The sequence below is a fragment of the Peromyscus eremicus genome, chromosome 15, assembly GCF_949786415.1.
Source record: "Peromyscus eremicus chromosome 15, PerEre_H2_v1, whole genome shotgun sequence".
Lineage (NCBI taxonomy): Eukaryota > Metazoa > Chordata > Mammalia > Rodentia > Cricetidae > Peromyscus > Peromyscus eremicus.
The window spans coordinates 82,545,308-82,563,639 of NC_081431.1; positions in this window are offsets into that span (position 1 = coordinate 82,545,308).

The window sequence follows — 18,332 nt, forward strand, 5'->3', positions numbered from 1 at the left end:
GAGCCTTTCCTGGAACTCACTTTGTAGACCAGGCTGGCCTCCAACTCACAGAGATCCACCTGCCTCTGCCTCCCCAGTGCTGGCTACTTGCCACAGTTTCAATGAGCCTCAAAAAAAAAAAAATACTAAGTGGCAGACTCCAGAAAGAAATATTGCATATTCTACATAAATTTTAAGACAAATATTTCAGTTTCCTTCTTTAAAAGAATTTTTATCAGCATTGTGTTGAAACAATAGACTGACTTGTGGATGTGACACCTTTCCAAAAATATGGATATACTCTTTATATACTTAATTTTATTGTGTACTTGGGTGTGTAATTTTTGAAACATAAGCAGAATTCTTATCTTTCAATTCCTTCTTAGGAATTATATATTTTGTGTGTGATTGACGGATTATTCTGTTTTTCAATTGACTATATAAAACATGAAAATTTTATATGAACATTTTCTTCACGGTCTTCCAGCTTTGGCTTATCAATATGAAGATGATTTCTGGTCTTCTATGAAAATGGTACAAAATAGTAGAAACTCCAAATAGCCTGCCTTCACATACCCTTGAACTGTGGCTTTCTGTCTCCCCCAAATCGGGCCACATTTTTTGAAATCTCTTTCAAGGTCACTTTCTCTTTTCCTATTGTTTTTAATCACCAATTTTTTTTTTCTGGTATGGTTGACAATTTATTTCTAGATATAAAACTAATGAATAAAAAAGCAAATATCAACATCAGCATGTTGAAAATGGAAGAAAGATATAATGAGTGGTGAGCAAAGTGTCATTGTCTTTTCTATTGACATGAAGAAACACCATGACCAAGGCAACTTATAGAAAAAATAATTTACAGTTTTAGAGGGTCAGTGGTAGGAAACATGACAGCAGATGGGCAGACATGGCACTAAAGCAGTAGATGAGAATTTACGTGTGATCCAAAAGCAGTAGACAAAGTGTGTGGGGGTGGGGGGAAGTAACTGTAGAAGGAATCCTAATTGGTCTTAAACAATAAAAACCCAGAGTTATATATAGGGGTAAATGCTAAAAGACCAGAGAAGGAGAGCAGCTAGTCACTAGTTCTCACCTCTACCGAATCGAATCCTCAGCTTTTAAGGGGAGGAGCTCCTGTCTCCTCCCGCCTTATATTCTTCTCTATGCCCAGCCATATCACTTCCTGTCTCTACCTCCCTACTGCTGGAATTAAAGGTGTGAGATCCCAAGTGCTTGAATCAAAGGTATGTGCCACCACTGCCTGGCTATGTTTCTTGTTTAGACTGGATCCATCTTATGTAGCCCAGGCTGGCTTTGAACTCATAGACATCCAATTGACTCTGCATCCTGAATGCTGGGATTAAAATTGTGTGCCACCACTGCCTGGCCTCTGTGGCTAATTAGTGGCTTACCTCTGTACTCTGATATTTAGGCAAGCTTTATTTGTTAGATCACAAACAAAATATCACCACAGGTACTGTAAATAATATGGGCTTTGGAACCTCCAAGTCCATTTTCTTGCAATAAGTCCACACTTCCTAATACTTCCCAAACAGTTCCACAAAAGCATTCAAATATGTAAATCTATGGGAGCTATTCTCATTCAGACCACCAAAGTCATGTTATCACATTTTCAAAAAAGTTTGAATCCACTGTGGACACAGAAGAGAGATAGTGAGTGGATGAGAGCATAATCTGAAGTGAAAATTAGAGAAATGAATGAAGGAGTTGAGAATACGTTCATAAAGAGTATAGGAATGCCAGGCTTGGTATCCTATTGTAAAGGAGATTCTGCTGCCTTAAGCCTCAAGTCTGTTGTAATCAGAGTGGGTGAGTAAACTTTGAAAGTTTTTTATTCACATATATGTTTATTTATTTATTCATTTATTTATTTGTTGTTCCATATTGGAAGGGCACTGAGAATAATACCTTTGTGTCTTTTCTTGAACTTATCTCCTACACACAAGTGACTGTACTGCATAAAATAAGGTCAAAGCACATGCTAACTTTTGCCTCAACATCAGTATCTTTGGGAACATCAGGATGGATCCATATGACTTAGAATTTTTGAATGAGAAGAAGCTTTGATAATTTTTAGGTCTTTGTTCTTTGCTTTATCTTATATATTTACATCGATGTCTGAGAAAACAGAGAAGGCTACATTTATATATATTGAATCATATAATAAAAATTAAAAGAAAAAGATATAATAGAAGGTATGGGTAAATGTTTATATTAGTCATTGAGTTTCTTTTTTAGCAGGTCCAATCTTAGGGGATAAAGATTCATCACCCTAGGCCCTGATTCTTCACTTTTTATGATTATTTACTGTGGTTGACACAGCTTCATCTGGTATATAACAGTTTGTAAAGTAGTTTCCACCAAAGCAGAAAGACCTGATTTCAACTTCCACATAAAAACTCAGATGTAGCCTGTAATTCCAGTTCCGGGGATGTAGAGATGTATGGATCTCTAAAGTTTGCTGGCAAGTCAGCTTACCCCAGTCAGCAAATTCTAGGAACAGTGGGAAATTTTGTCTCAAAAATTAACATAGAGAACAATGGAGAAAGCTACATGAAGTTGACCTGTGATCTATACATGCACATACATGCACTTGAATACTTCCACACATGTGAACATCTAAAAATATATCATACATACACATACATGACCACCCACACACATGCATACACATGAAGAACTCAGAATGACTCCCCTTTTGTCTTCCTATAACTAACAGTCCTGCTTTGGGCTATCTCATACCTGTGCCCTTTGCAGTAGTTCTATTATTGACCTGCACTCACTTGAGATTTAGGGTAGGAATGCACCTTTTTAGAGACTTGTCCCTCCCAGTGAACTGAGTGTACACAGTGGTGGAAAAGGACATCCTCCAAAACTCATCGATCAGCAGTGCTGAAGCCTGGAACTCAAGTCAACAACTATGGGTGAAGAAGGACAAAAAAGAAAGCAATTTCTCTCGATTTAGTGTATAGTCAAATTTTCAATGACAAGAAAAGAAAATTTGTGTGCATCTCATGAAGTGGTGAAGCATCGAAGGAAACAGCAGGTCAAGACACCTCTCCTTGCTGAGATTCATAATTTATAAGTTAAAAAAGGGGAGTTACAGTCTCAGAGGCAGAGAGAGAATGCATATTTTATAAATGCACATCATATCATTTAGATGTGAATGAAACTTGGAACACACCCCTTGGTCAGAAATCTTTCTCACTTATCTGAAATACAAGCCTATCAAGTCCATCAGCAATCCTTGTCTATTTGAATAACAGGACCTCCTTAAGCTCCGATAACAAAATGGATACTACTAGCCCTCCACCTTCAGCATAAAGGCTTTAGGTACAATGGATATAAAGCTAAGTTTCTCTAAGTTAGCTAAATACATTTGCTGTGCTAGTAGCAGAACAAAGTCAGAGAACTCTCCATCAGCTCAGTTTCCTCAGGTCTCACAACCGCTTACTCAGTGTCTCAGTGTGGCTTGATGTTGGCCAGCCTCCTCCCATAGCACTCTGTGAATGTGTGTGTGTAAGAGTGTGTGTGTGTGGAGGGATGTACAGTGTGTATACAGGTGTGTACCCATAAATAATCACAAAGGTCACAGGAGTGTATTGTGTGGTTCTGTGTCCCACTCTATGGTTCTCTGAGGCATTCCCTTGAGATAGTGTCACTCAGTGAACCTGAAGGTAGTCTTGTAACCAGAAAGCCCAGCAATTTCCCTGACTCTGCTCCACATAACACTGGTGTTATGGGCATGCAGGCAGCCACTCTAAAGTTTTTATGTCAGTACTGGGGGCTTCAACTCAGGTCCTCATGCTTGTAAAGCAAGTGATCATACCATCTGAGACGTCCCTCTGTTCTCCATCAGAGCAGCTGTACTTATTTTCTGGCTCAGCTCTGAGGGAAGAAGATAAGCCCATGCTGGCAATTTCATATCTGCATGCCACCATTGAGTGAAAGATGTTCTGGCACATAGTGTCTCTAGCATCCTTGGACTGGACCCTAATGCTGCTGAGCTGGCAAGTAGCTAATAGATGACCTCTGAACTCTGTGAAACAAAAAGGGACATTTGATTGGCTAGCTAGAGAAATAAATAATGAATGATTGGAAAACAAATAAGAAGATGTTGAAACTTACTTGTTGGAAATGATATCATACAACTATTCTCAGTATTACCAAAATGAACTAGCCATTCTTTACTCTTAGTACACTATGGAAATGGCTTCCATCACAAGTGGTTATTGTGTAGAAAGCTCTCTCACTTGAAGAGAATTTGTACATGCCTCCTATTTCTCAGTGTTTCTAGGACAAGTATTTCCTCTCAACTCATGTATCTTTTGGATTACTTTGTCTGTATTAGACGTCTTTTCATACTGTTATGATTCTGTTACAGATATGGAACTCTAATAACTATTATGTCACAACAAAAATCTTGTTTATTCTGTTGTAAGTTCTTGGGCTGCACAGGGTGCCCCCTATGGGTGTTATCTTAAACTGGAACAATTCCAAATGACATGGATAACATTCTCATTTATTGAGAATTATAAAATTGTCTTAAAATAAGAATCTTGGGCTTCAGAGATTGCTCAGTGGGAGAAGCGCTTGCTGTGCAAATGTGACGCCCGGAATGTGGAATCCCCAGAACTCACATAGATGTTGGCAAGCATGGCAGCCTGCCTGGTCACCCAGCCCTTGGGCAGCAGAGACAGAAGGTCCCCAGAGCAAAACTGGCCAGCAAAACTCTGCAGAACTGGTCAATTCTGGCAAGGCAAGACTTTGTCTCAATGAATACAGTGAAGAGCAGTCAAGGAAAATACTCAACGTCAAGCCAGCGTTAGCATGGGAACACATATGTATGCTATGGATTTTTTGACTCTCTGTGACTGCATTAACATATTTTTATACTATTATAAACATTAACAGACAGACAAGTAACTCTTATGCCTACTATGCTAATGCTATATCATGGTCAATGGATTTATTTGTTTAATCTATTACTGTATCATCAATACACAAATGAACACATACATATACACATGAAGACTCTAAAATTAACTCCATACAATAAAATCTGATATATTTTTATTGCTCTTAATCACTGTTTTATCTCAGCTCCTGCCATTGTTTTACTGTTTTATCTCATTTTGAGTATGTAGTTTGGGAGATTAGAAGTTCCTGGCCCTCTCTAAGTCTCTTGTATAGAGTAGAACATTTCTTTGCTTTTTACAACACACTACATTTTCAAGCTCCAAACAGAATTTTCAAGGATGCATAATGATCCACATTTTTCTTTTTTTACTTATAAAGTAAAAACAGAACTCAGGTTAGTGGAGTGTGCTCAGTTGGTCAGAAAAAAAGGTTGAATTCTCTCATATCCCTATTAGTTGCATGGCTGAGTATTTAAATTTTTGGTACTGCTAAGCCTCCTTTCTCTTATCACAGTAATAAAGAAAACAATAATTCCTTCAAGGCAGACTGTTAAGGAGATTGTAAATATGTCTATGGCTTGCTTATTAGTTTATATTGCATAGTAAATCCTTAATAAACTTAAACACTGTTATGATTACATCATTGATGTCACTATCTCAAAATACAGCTTATAAAGAACAGAATTAACTTTCAGGAAACAGCATTTCTCATCAAAAACCTGTATTCTTGATTACCAGAGTTGGTCAGTCCTTCTACAAATATAGAAGTTGCAAATGGGGAATCCACCTGAACCTTTCCTCAGATGCCCATAAACTGCCAGGGTGTATACCAGACTGGACCACAAACAGGTCCAAGGCTAGAAGTCTAACTCCCTGAATTGGTATGTCCTAATTGCTTACATCAGTCGTTCTCCACTTGTGAGTCATGACCCTTTTTGGGGTGATCAAATCACTTTTCACAGGAGTCACCCAAGACCATTGGGAAACACAAATATTTACATTATGATTCATAACAGTATCAAAATTACAATTATGAATTAGCAACAAAAATAATTTTGTGGTTGGAGGTCACAACAGCATGAAGAATTGTATTAAAGGATCTTAGCATTAGGAAGGGGAAAACCACTGTCTTAGGTCCACACATTCCAAAGAAAGCAGAAAACATACTAGTGAAAAGGAAGGTGTGGGAGCCACTTTTCAGGTTCCTCGTGGCTTTACCCAGCAGGCAGGTCCACTTAGAGGAGGATGATTAGGACCATGGGCCTGAGTGCAGGTGTCTGAGATGGTCTGCACTTGGCTGTGCTGGGGGAGGAGGTCTTTTGCTCCACCCCTTGGCGTCTCTATAAATACCCTGGGATAGAGACAGTCAGGGCCATTGGAAAAGGTTCCAGGCCCTCTCGTGGCTATCCTTTATTTTCTATCTGTTTATCCCCACAACATAAATCCTTCTATCTAATATTTCCTGCTGCTCACACTCAAGAAAACTCTGGGGAGCTGTGGGGTTGGTGGGTAAACGTCCCACAGGAAGGAAAGAATTTTAATTTAAAACTCACTTTGAAAAAAACTAGAAAATCAGCATTTCTCACCTTTAGTGTTTTCACATATATATTATGTTTAGGTGAAGAAAGAATCAGGGGAGTGATTAGACAGTGTTGACTTTCTTTAGTGGCTCTACAAGATGACTCTGAAGTCCATATTGATGAACGAAACAATCAGTTCCCAATAGGTAGATAATTCTATCTTCAGGACATCTCATCCTGGGGCAGTATATCTGTATCACTCCATGTTCCCAAAATCCAAGGTGACAGAAGGCTTACAAAAACACTGGTATCTTTGCGGAATTTGTCGTAAGAGTTCACAGACAGTAGGATGTCATAGTTACTCTTAGAGCACTCAACCTTTGAAAGGGACAAATAGGCTAGGAATTCCAGGTTTTAGTGATGTACTACTCAAGAGGTTATCATGACTATCTGTATTATTAAGTGGAACACGGCCAACAGCAAAGGAGGTAGAATAAAGAGGAATGCTGTATCTCTGTAGAAAATGTCCTTATCTAATGTGAACAAAACCCTTGGTTTAATCACAGCACCACATGAACCCCTCACAGTAGTGGACACCTGGATGCTAAGCACTTGGAAAATGTAGAGCGAAGGATCAGAAGTCCAAGGTGATCCTTACCTACATAGTGAGTTTGAATTCAGCCTGTGGACAAAAAAGGCACAAATAAAAGGCTTTTACTCTGTGGGCACAGTGAGGAGTCGTATTTTTGTTTGTTTTTTATTTTTTCATTTTTTTGGTTGTGAGCCCAGACTTTTACCGCTGAGCCATCTCTCCAGACAGAATCAGTGCTTTTTAGCTAAAGCAGTTTCTAAATACTCGTTACGGGGCACCACTCAGTTACCAACTGACACTTTAATTATCAGTAAATTCCTTTCCAGGTGCTAGGTGGCAACTAATTGAGGTGACAAAAAGTAAATAGAATGTCAAATGGCACAGCTCCTTAGATCAACAAGAAGAACCACCATGCGTAATTCCGAATTCCAAAAATAAGGATGTCCACGTAGGGCTGACAAAGGGGACATGAGGGGACACTGAGTAGCAGAATTTCACTGAGACATGATAAAAAAGGAAATTATGAATCATTCAAAAATTAAATGATGGATCTTGAGAAACCATTATAAGAGAGGTTATCCAAACTCAGAAAAACTGGAGCCTCTTGTTCTCAGGTGTGGATTCTAGCTTTAAATGTTTACATATGCATGTATCTGGGTGTTTCTGCAAGTGTTGGTCTGTAATATACACTATATTAATACATGTGCTGTCTGAGGATGTTGTAAGTCAGTCAGCTCTGAGATGGAGGAAGCACTCTCTTTTCTCAGACTTAAGTAATCTTGTGTTAAATGTTCTAATAACTACACTCCATCCACGTTCCCGTTCTTGTTCAAGTTCACTCCTAGGTTCTACAAGAGGAAAATGGAAAGACAGCCAACAGCTACCAAGATGTCCTTGAGAATTAGGAAGTAAACCATTTCCAATAAAGGCCACAATTTTTTATCTTGTGATATAAAAATGCTTGCCATGGGAACAGGAAGTTGGAAGCTCATCAATGGAGAGACTTCTAATTGGCAACTCCAGTATGACTGCTTTTTCCAGTCAGTTTCTGCTGAATACTCTAAGTGTCCAATTGCTATTGCTGCTTTGCTTTCTCCTGCCTCTGACAGATGTTATAAGTAGTTTATTTAATGATGTTTTATGTTCTATCTGTGGTGTCTATTTAGCTGTCCCTTGTTCTTCCTTTACTTTTGCTTGCTACATGCTTAAAGTACTTCTATCATAGATCATTCTTCAGACTTTCCAGAACAATGTCAGTCATGTAACCAAAAGTGGGTGGGCATAAGGAGGAAGAAGGCCTTGAGAAGAGTGGGGCATAGAACCAGATGTAGTACTACTGGGGGTAGAAGGATATGACGAGTGAATGAGAGAGAAAAGTAGGGGAGGGAGCTGCACAACTTACGCTGGAAAAATGATACGATGAAACCTAACACTTCAAATGCTAATAAAATGAATTTGAATTTTAAAAGACAAAAGGTTCAGTTGATTATTATCTTTGATGTCATTGGTGTCAGCTGCTTTGCCTGGAATGCAGAAATCTGTATCCCCTCGGAATCTGTATCCTAACAATTTCCTTCATTGGTCAACCCTAAACATTTAGTGGGGACACCTCACTGATACTCAAACTTGTGCAAAGATTTGCATTACAACTATATTGAGGCCTGGGGATTGCTCAGTGGTAGAGTGTTTGCCTGTGATACATGAGACTCTGGGTTCAATCCCCAGTACCACAAGGTATAAAGCTAAGGATACAGAATAGCTTAGGCCTTCGAGATGGCCTAGGAGGTAAGGGCACTTGTATAAGCATGATAACCTGAATTCAATCACCCATACCCACAAGATAGAAAGAATCAACTCCTACAAGCTGTCTTCTGACCTCCATACATGGCCCATGACCTACACACCCACAAACATACATGCAAACACATGCAGATATACAAACACTAAATAAATAGATTTAATAAAATAATTTTTGAAAAGAATGTCTGTGCTAGTTACATAAATATTTTTGCTTCTCTAACAATTCACCTTCTCCCCAATAAGGAAAAGCCCTGTAACAGATTTGACTATGAAGGAAGCTGCAAAACTCTCTTATCTTGCAAAACAGTACAAAGCAAAAGTCATTAGTAGGTTGTTTTTCAGCTCAAGTCCTGGAGTGCAACTTATCCTAAACCCATCTGAACATTCAAGGACATTGAAAACATAATCACTGCTCTCTTACCACCAGCCTCCCATAGGAGTGGACACAGCCGCCCTAAGGGAAACAGAAAGGCAACACACGCAAGACTTAAAGCAGCCTGATTTATGTGAAGTTATTGCAGCTCATTTAGTCAGTTCCTGGAGCATTGTCCGTTTTGAATCTCTCTCACTTCTGGTGACCCAGAGTTCGAATTAATTCCCCATAGATAAGGGCTGCTATTTAACATTGAACACCTATTAATAAATCACATTAGGACGCACGGTTAATTACCATTTTGAGGGTGCTAAATTCAACTGCTTTTAAATGACCTCTGGGGAAACATGAATATAACTTGACTTTAAATGGGCCTCAGCATCACCTACACCCAAACAAATTCTGACATTTATTTCTCATGCAAGTGATTATAAGACACTAATCTTAACTATTTTATGAATAATTCAAAGATCTAGCTGTGTTGGTAATGTAAGTAAAGTCTTGATAAAAGTGAGAGTTGCAGTGAGATGACCTTGATTTGGTTTCTAATATTATTTCCTATGGTTACAGTTAAGCAAAAGAGAGTGGTTGCCATAATTCACCTTTCCATATCTGTGTTCACCGAAGAGTCGAAAGAGGGCTTCTGGGTAATGGGGACATGGCTCAGACAATAGAGTGCTTTCACTATACACTTGAATCCTCAGAACTCATACAAAATGATAGATGTAGTTCCAAATACTCAACCCAGCATGAAAGGTAGGTCCCTGGGCCTTCTGAGAAGCAAGTCTTGCAGAATTGGTTAGCTCCAAGATCAAGTGGACAGCAGCAGAGGAAGATATCCAATATTGACTTATGGCTCTCATTTACAGGTGCCCACACACCTGTACAGACACACATAAATACATGTATTCATATAAAAATTTCAAGGATGTTCTGTGCTATACATCAACATCCTCTTACAGAATGTAACTGAAAATGAACAGGAGACACAGTTGATTTGAGACTCCTCACCGACAGATATTGTGAATCATTAAAAGCCAAGAAGTATAATATCAGATTTAATTGACACGACTTCAAGTAATACAAGTTTAAAAATAGTCATAAAAAGGAATGGATTTTATATCCATGGATGGAGCACAAAACTAGTGTTAGCTTTGTTCCCATGCCATGTGTGAGATTTGTTCATCCTTTGACCAATGTGTTTCAGCTAAATAATATGTTTACCTAGTTGCATATGTTTAATACAGAAATACTTTAAAAATGTTTCAAAACACAGTCATGATTAGATTGAATGAGGTAATCATGCAGATATTTCTAACACAGCAATTCATTTCATTGTTCACCCCCTTCGCTGTGCTTTAATTGTCTTCTTAGGTATTGCAGTAAAATCCCTAAGGATTGTTACAGAATTTTAGTCAATTCCTTAGTATCAAACCTCCCTGAGGATCATCAACCTATAACACAGTTATTTGAATTAACACTAATTTAACCTCAACTTCCTATTCATGTCCCTGCCCTACCTGATGCTGTCCCCTAGTTTTGCAGCTGATAGTTGTATAACCTCAAACTTCTGGTTACAGCTTTATTCAGGGTTGTACTGAGTCTGCTACAGGTAAAGTCTGAGTTACACAGACATGTTTCTACAAGTTTCTGTATCTCACTCAATGTTTTCTCATGAGCTTGCTCTTTAATTGTGCTGTTCATTGCTTCATGAGGGTTCAATCTAATGTCTAACATCATTTCACATAACGCTAGCTTTTTTTTTCAGTGATTTTGTTGTTGTTGTTGTTGTTTTTATTCATCTGGAAGCATCTCAAGTTTTGTGAAGAATTGCTTAGGAAGTCTAAAACTTTGGTATGCAGGTTTTCTGTCAGTATTTTGAACATACCCTCTCCTATCCTCACCCAGATTTCAGTCTAGAAGGTTCCCAGGGGAATTACTTGTTACTATCAATAGAAGTTACTGCTCATGTGAAATCAGCTCTGTCCTCCTACGTTCCAAGTCCCACATCCCTCCCAGGCCTCTCTTTTCCCTTTCCCTCACTCCAAGATAAGAACTTTCTTGTTTTATACTGTAATTAGTTGTGGATCTGTTTGATTTACCTGGCTTGAGGCAAAATGAGAAAATTTTGCCATTTTCTTCCATTCTTTGGACATCTAATGTATATGTTTAAACACAAAATTACAAGAATATGCATATGGAAGTGTGCATCGCTGTGGGATGGTCTGTATGTGTTCTGATTGGTCAATAAATAAAACACTGATTGGCCAGCAGCCAGGCAGGAAGTATAGGTGGGACTAACAGAGAGAATTGAGAGAAGAGGAAGGTGGAGGGAGACATTGCCAGCTGCTGCCATGATAAGCAGCATGTGAAGATGCCAGTAAGCCACAAGCCACATGGCAAGGTATAAATTTATAGAAATGGATTAATTTAAGATATAAGAACAGTTAGCAAGAAGCCTGCCACAGCCATACAGTTTGTAACCAATATAAGTCTCCGTGTTTACTTGGTTGGGTCTGAGCAGCTGTGGGACTGGCAGGTGACAGAGATTTGTCCTGACTGTGGTCCAGGAAGGAAAACTCTAGCTACAGTGCATCTATATGCACGTGCTGGTGTGGGTATAACTTTGTAGGTGCATGTGTAGATGTATATTTGATTGTGACCCAAATATCTATTTAGTCTTTTCTGATCATTTTTCATCTTCTTTTCTTTCTGTTCTTCAGACTATTTATTGTCAATTCACATATCTTTAAGTTTATTTAGTCCTCTTGTTGTTAAAATTTATGCATGAGTCTCTTTAGAGAATGATTTTTTAATTGGTTTTGTACTTTCGAGCTCCAGAATTTCACTTTTGTTTTCTTTATAATGTTTATAGAAACTGTCACTCCTACAATTTTTTTTATCCCTTGGTCATAGTTTATTCAATGTTTGGACATATGAAGTTAACTGATTTAGAGCTATCCTATAATTATTTCACCACCTAGACTTTCTTATGGGCAGTTTTTATGCACCAACTCTGTATATACCTACCAATTTTCCTTCTAGCGTATTAGCAGCACCTTCTAGTATTTTCCTTTCATTTTCATGTCTCATAATTTTGTTGAAAAACAGACACAAATATTACATAGTAAACATGAAGTTAAAGACTTCCCTCTCCCCATAGATCAGTGTTTTTCAACCTTTCTTTGGTTGGTGGAATGATCCCTTCACTGGGGTTACCTAAAGCCATTGGAAGATACAGATATTTACATTATGATTCACAATAGCAGAAAAAAAAAAACGAAGTTATGAAGTAGCAATGAAAATAATTTTACAGTTGGGGGCCACTACAACTTGAGAAATTCTGTTAAAGAGTCACAGCTTTAGAAGGTTGAGAACCCTTCCATAGATGGTTACTGCTTTCTGTTTAGTGACTACTCAGCATAGTTGCAATGTTGACATACCATCATATGTATACCTTGGATTTCTCTTTAATTATCTTAATATTTACTTGATCAAAAAATATACCCTTTCTGTCTCTCTGTCTCTCTCTATGTTCATATGTGTTCGTGTGTGTGTGTGTGTGTGTGTGTGTGTGTGTGTGTGTGTGTGTGTGTTTCTGTGTGTGCATTTGTGCTCCTGATAATGAAGTGGTTGGTGCATGTCCTTGGATGCTTGTGCCTAGAGAGGTCACAGGTAACAACTTTTGTATTCCTCAATCATTTTCCAGTGAAACCCATAGGAAAGGGACTACTGTTTTGCTAGACTACCCTAGAGCTTAAAAGAGAGATAGGAAGAGGAGAAAACAAAAATACCACAAAATTGCTCTGCTGGGACAGGTAGATGACTCACTGTGCAGTAGTAAATGTGCTTGCTTCCAAATCTGACAACTTGAATTCCATCCTCAGAGCCTAAATAGTATAAGGAAAAGAATCAACTCCTGAAAGTTGTGTGACTTTAGCAAGCATAGCATAGCATGCACATGAATGTACTGAGGCACACACACACACACACACACACACACACACACACACACACACACGAACACACAGTAAGTAAATAAACAATATAGACATAAATTTAGGATAAATTATTTAGAACTACCCTTGTTTATACTATTTGGCAACTTTTCTTAAACCAAGATGGCAAGCCTCTATCTAGTTAATTCTGAGTTTTTTCTAGCATTGATTTTGATAATTTTGCAAGGTTGCTCATTGCTTTTCCACAGGGGAGAATGCATTTTTATTGGCATTCCCAAGGTTTACTTATGAGGAAAGAAGAGAACACAGTGAAGGAGAGGAGATAGGTCTGGCTGTGGGCATGGTAGCAGGAATTAACTACTGTCAATCAGAGGCTCTATCAGATGCACCGAGCAATAGGAACTTGTGAAATATTTGTGATAAAGTATTAAGTTTAGCTGACAAGCACTTGTATCAAACTCTACTGAGTTAGTTGAGGAGATTCTAATCAAAACATTCTCTCAGGAAGCACAGATTCCAGGACTGATCCTCCCACATTCTGTGGGCTAGCATTATTCCCAGCAGTTTCTTGTTCAATGAAAGTACACACATTGTGTATTGCTGATAGTTGTTCTCTCATTTTATTATGAGAGCAATAATTAAGTTTCTGATTCAAAAAATAGAGTTGTATTGTCACCCGTGGCAGAGAATTAAGCCCACCACACTCTTGGCCTCAGCAGCATGAGGAGTTCCCATAGTCGATTATAGGTCTTGACTCAGGTTAAACAGGATCCTTCACTTCAACACAGAAGAACATTTCAGAATGAATGAGTAGGAAGCAGAGCTGGAATTTATTAAAAGAACTAAGTTATGGATTTCAGAAAAATAAATTATACATGTGTGGTTATATATTGTGTTCCCTAATATATTGTTCACCTTAATTAAGCTTATCTGAGGATCAGAGGAAAAAGCCAGCCACTATAGTAAATATAGGGGTCAGGCAATGGTAGCACATGCCTTTAATCTTAGCATTTGGAGGCAGAGATTTATCTGGGTCTCTGTGAGTTCAAGGCCACACTGGGAACAGAGCCAGGCATGGTGGCACATGCCTTAAATTCCAACAGTAGTTAACCACAAAGGTCTGGAGGTCTGTACAGACAGACAAGAAGTGACAGAGCTGGGAAGAAAGAGGAAGTGATGCAGCTGGGTGGAGAGAGGAAGTGAGATGGCAGGGACAGAAAGGCATATAGGCCTGGGTTTACAGGAAGTAGATCTCTTTGAAAGCTGAGGAGTTGATGAGGTGAGGTTGTCTGTGCCTTGTCCTCTTGTCCTATTCCTCTGATCTCTCAGTTGTATCCCAATATCTGGCTCTGAGTTTTTTTTAATTAATAAGACCATTTAGTGATTCATTTTACATACATGAAAATGTAGGCATCTCATCTAAGTCTCTTAACAGCATATAGACACCATTGTAGTGACTCTCAGGGTACATCTGGATTAGGGCTGCTAAGAAACATTTTCTACCTTTTGACAATGATTATCAGAGGGTTCTGGAGTGACCCGGATGAGATTGTAATGTAATACTATCAGGAGGCATTATGTTAGCAACATGGCATGAGGCTATGCCATTTAATGTTGGATTTTCTGGTGAGATTGCTAGATGGAGTGTGTGGGGGTGGGTGGGAGGGGAGATGCTAATTATGTTCACTGGTGTGCCTGTAGGTGGCTACATATATGTGAGCATGTGGTAAATGTGATTGTCTGTATAGATGTGTGTGGCATCCAAGGGTTGAATTTGGGCATATTCCTCTATATTTTTTCTTTTCTTTTTTGAGACAGCATCTCTCACTGCAGCTTGAGTTCTCTGGTTCAGGAATCCATCTATCTCCATTCCCCTAACCTAGAGTTATAGGCTTTTGAAAAAATGGAAAACCTGAACCCATAAAAACAAAGCAGTTACTATGTTGGAATTACCAGTTCTCAGCTGGCAAGAGTCTTCGACCAGATCCCAGGATGGGGGAGCTTTCTCTCTGTAGCTAGAGTTTTTCCCATAGCCCATTTACAAAATAAACATACAGACATTTATATTATTTAAATTGTTTGGCCATTAGCTCAGGCCTACCATTGTCTAGCTCTTACTCTTATACTCAGCCCAATTCTGTTAATCTATATGTCGCCACATGTTCCGTGGCTTTACCTGCTGCCTTTACATGCTGCTACCTGGACGACAGGCTGGCGTTTTCTCCTGTCTGCCTTCCTGTTCTCTCAATTCTCCTCTCTGCTAGTCCCGCCTATACTTCCTTACTGGCTAGCGGCCAATCAGTGTTTTATTTATCAATCAATCATCCATAGCACTTCTCCTTCCCATGTCTACAAATTTCTCTTTTTTTCTATTCTGCTTCGACATTACAACAATAATAGTGTAATAGGCAAGTTGCTTAAATTTTCATTTTCTGCTTGAATGTAAAAAGAGTTGCATTCACTTTTATACTAGCAAATAATTGATATATTCCACAGATACTGATGTCTCTGGGCTCAAATGATTAAATAGAGATGCTCTCACATGGGATTACCACATATACAATCTTGATATCCAATCAGAAAACAGAAAAACAGACACAGTGATCAGGAAGCACCAGTCCTTCCTGGCCTGCACTAATCTAGGTACCAAGCCTCCCACTATTTTATACTGATTCTGAAACAGGTAAGACACAGCCAGAGCATGTGAACAGCCTTGTCATTCTGTAGCAATGTGATACATCCTACACAGAAATTTCCTGACAACCAAATAGCCTACCTACCCTCATTTCACTTCTGAGGATGTGACACCTATTGTGCAAATACATGTCTGTGCATTTTTACCAGTGTGTAGAACTTTAGTTATAAACACAGAGACTGTGGTTTATGCGTAAAACCTTATAATCATTTCTCCTCTTTCAAACATACCCAGTTTTTCTTGGAAGTGGAAAAATGGAATATATAAAGAAACAACTACAATATATAAAAAAAAAAAAGCTCAAAGTAACATTTACGTCAAAAGAATGGGATTTAGTTTACTACAACATAACACAAGCAATACAAGTGAGTGTCTGGTATCAGTGGGAAGAAATAAAATTTAAAAATTAGTATAAATTAGTCTCTTTCCTACCCCTGTAACCATCTGCAAAGTCCTAGTTCTTTGTCTACAGAAATGTTTGAAGATAAGGGAACAACAAAAGCACCCCTGACGGATCTTTGTGAGTTCGAGGCCAGCCTGGGCTACCAAGTGAGTTCCAGGAAAGGCGCAAAGCTACACAGAGAAACCTTGTCTCGAAAAACCAAAAAAAAAAAAAAAAAAAAAAAGCACCCCTGAATTAAGTCAATTTTGCACAGAAAAGCACATCTTAATTTTCCTGTCTATTGTCTTGCTTACACTTGCTTGTGTTTGTGGGAGAGCTTATGAAAATTGAAATGTATAAAAAAACTGTTAAAGGAGAAATTCATATATTTTACTTGAGTAACAATACCCTCAGTTTATTCTGGACACTACACAAACGTGTACCTGCATACACGTGGACATGCATATTCACATACAAAAACAAGAGAGCATGCACATGCACGATTTATGTTTCCCCAGTACCTTACTGGGTAGATCTATATTAAACTGCTTCAGCTGCCTTTATGAAACACTGTGACTCCATTTCTAGGTGGTTTTAAGGTTAGTTTTTGATCTTTTCCAATGTATTAGTCAATCAGTCTCCATTTTGTCCTGTTCATTTGAGGAAGGAGAAATTCCAGGTACATCTTTCTGTTTGTCTAAGAAAATCAGTCTTACCAGATCAGGATCCAATCCTTATGAATCCATCTAAACTTAATTGATTCTATAGTCTCTATCTCTAAATATGTCCTCTTGGTGATTAACGCTTCCATGCATGTTTTTCAGAGACATGGGATTTTTAATTCCAAATAAGTTTTTCCACACTGATGTGGTAAACCAGGATGGGACAGTTGTACTTGTAGTGACAGCACATCTGATTCTGAGCTGATAAAAAAAAGATAAATGTTTTTGTGTATGTGCACGTGGATATGTTTGTGTAAGTAAAGGCAGGATTGTGCATGCCATGACACATATGTAGACAGAGGACAACTTCCCTTAGTTGGTTCTCTCCTGCCATCATGTGAATTCTGAGTTCTAGAGATCAGACTCAAGCTCAAGAGACTTGTGGAGAAATTCATTTTATCCAATTGAACCCTCTTAATGGCCCAGAAAAGAATTCTTTATCCTCACTCTGACTTAGGTGCTATAATCATTTGCAGGAACCATTAGTTCTTTCTTTGGGTAAGGTCATGCCTTATTGAGAAATAATAGGCAACATGTTCCAGTAACATCCAAAGCTAGTGTTGACTCCCTCTTTATACTACACTAAAGATATGGTCAAGGTTTAAACATGATTGTTTATTTTTACTTCATGATGCATAACTTGAGCAATGTAGTAAGCTAAGGAGGAATTTTATGGTACTTCGCTGAGGCAATTTGATGGTCTAAAGGTCAATATTGAAAGACAGGCATGAAGGAAACTCCCAGCCATTTAGCGCTCTCAGTGGCAGCTCTGCAAGGAAGCCAGCATACAAGGCAGACAGATGGGCAAAGTTGCTGGAGTTGGTTGGAACATTTGGTTTCGCAACTGAGAGACTAATGTCACCAGGCGTGCTAGCTTTACTCAGGGATCAAGACACTCTGTCAACATCTGTCAAAAGCCTCTCAGATTCATTCATCACTGCATCTGAATGAGATTTATGATTTTTTTCCATCTCCCCCCCAACTCAAGCACATTAGTTTTGCGTCTTCACGGAGAAAGCTCCATGTAAGAAAGCTTTTCACTTTCTGCTGAACATACAGAGTATTTTCTATGAAATCAACTATATATGTGATGTTTCTTCTTGAGAAAAATATACTGTCTGTTTTCTATCTATCTATCAATCAAGAAATGGTGGAAGTAAGTATCAGTAGTTAAATAATACTTAGGTAAAAGCATGCTATTAATTCTTTTCATTCATATTCTTTTCTCATACAATATTCCCCAAGTACAGTTTCTCCTCCCTACACTTATCCCTGGTCCCTCTTACCTCCCTTCTCTCCCAGAGCTACTCTTCCTGTTTGCCTTCAGAATAGAGGAGACTGCTCAAGAATATCAACTGAACATGGCA